This window comes from Cynocephalus volans, chromosome 2 (assembly GCF_027409185.1).
Source record: "Cynocephalus volans isolate mCynVol1 chromosome 2, mCynVol1.pri, whole genome shotgun sequence".
In the NCBI taxonomy this organism is placed as follows: Eukaryota; Metazoa; Chordata; class Mammalia; order Dermoptera; family Cynocephalidae; genus Cynocephalus; species Cynocephalus volans.
Window position 1 is genome coordinate 230,995,745 of NC_084461.1, and position 1,646 is coordinate 230,997,390.

Here is a 1,646-nt window from a genome sequence, read left to right on the forward strand (position 1 = left end):
TCCCTCTTCCTGGGAGCCAAGAAGAAGTCTCTCAAAACTCAAAGGGAAAGGTTTCCCACATCAACCAAGCTTTGGAGACATTTAATTAATGATATATGCCCCTTTCCCAAAACATAGCGATGAAGTGTTCTGTGTACCAACAACACAGTGTTAAAAAAAAAAAAAAAGTAAAACAAAATTTTGCATTTTTAAAAAACTTAATTAAAAAAATAGTCTTTCAAACTGTGCAGTCAGCAGAAGTCCAGAAATACACAGTTATCAAAAATAGACACGCTTCCCTTGGCATTTCCAGTACCTTTAGCTTTAGGTGCCTGGTCTGTTTTAGCAACTCCATGTTCAACAGGGTCATTCGCATCCTCAGCAGCTCTGCTTTTTCCTTTTTCCCTTTGGGTGCCTTCTCTCCTTTCTTTGCAGGAGCCTTTGTAGGCCTGGGCTCTGGCTTTGGGGGGCAGGGTTAGCAGACAACCTTGCAGAACCTCTCTGTGATTCAACCTTCAGCTTGGCTTTTTCTCCTTTACATCAAACCCTCTAGCCTTTCTCTTGGGCATGGTGGAGACAGCAGGAGGGAGGTGCTGGAACCCGAGGTGCAAGAGCATGCAAGCTTTGGCTGGCCCAGGGTTCGTTCCCACCTTCTCTTCTTCAACTGCCCCTATATTTACTGACTTTTTATTCTTTCAGTTTTCTTAATTTCTGCCTGCATAAAGGGGATTTTATCTGGACTCAGATAAAAGGCCCTCAAGAGCATCTTCAGTATTTCTTGTACTGCAGGTCTTCTGGAGACAAATTTGTTTTCACATTTTTTTCCTATCTAAAAATAGCTTTATTTTGTCTTCATTATGGATCAGTGTTTCACTGGATATTATATTTGAGAACTTTTTTTCCTCATTACCTAAATATGCTGTTTTATTATTTTCTGTCTTTCATTGTTTCTAATGAAACATTATCTTTCCTTATTATTGTTCCCCTGCATAAAATTTACTTTTTCTCTGGCTGCTGTTGAGATTTTCCTCTTTACCTTTGATGTTTGGTTTATTTGTAGTTTTCTTGCTGTTTATTCCCCTTGTGATCTACTGAGCTTCTTGGTTCTGTAAGCTGGTGTTTTATATTAATTGTAGATAATTTTAACCATTATTTCTACTATTTTCTATTAATTTATTTTCTCTTTTACTTCTCAGAATTTAATAAGAGCATATTAAAATTCTTGATATTTCCCACAGATCTGGGACTATATTCAAATTTTTTTACTTTTTTGGTATGTTTTATTCTTAATAATTTTTATTGGCCTGTATCCAATTTTACTAATTCTTTCCTCTCCAGTGTCTAGTCTTTTGATTAACTTATGATAATTTTTAATATCATATTTTTCACTTCTACTTTGGCTCTTGCATCTCTCTGATATAATTCTTCATCATTTTTGTGCATTATCAGCATTTTCCATAAAATCTTTTGACATTCTTGTTACGGTTAGTTTAAAATCCCACTCTGATAATTCCAAAATATACGACATTCTGGGTCTTGTTTTCTTGCCTTTACGTTTACTCTTTTTTTTTTTTTTTAAATTGAATACCATTGTGCATTGTTTGCAGAGAATAAAATAAGTAATATTTACCTCCAGAAAAGAACCTGCCTCTTTGGTTAGATTGTTC

General features: G+C 35.2%; 1 pseudogene; it reads right to left on the reverse strand.

Moving 5' to 3' along the window:
* Nucleotides 1-230: 230 nt before the first annotated feature.
* On the reverse strand, nt 231-548 carry LOC134370846 (non-histone chromosomal protein HMG-17-like; annotated as a pseudogene).
* Between the last annotated feature and the right edge of the window lie 1,098 nt (nt 549-1,646).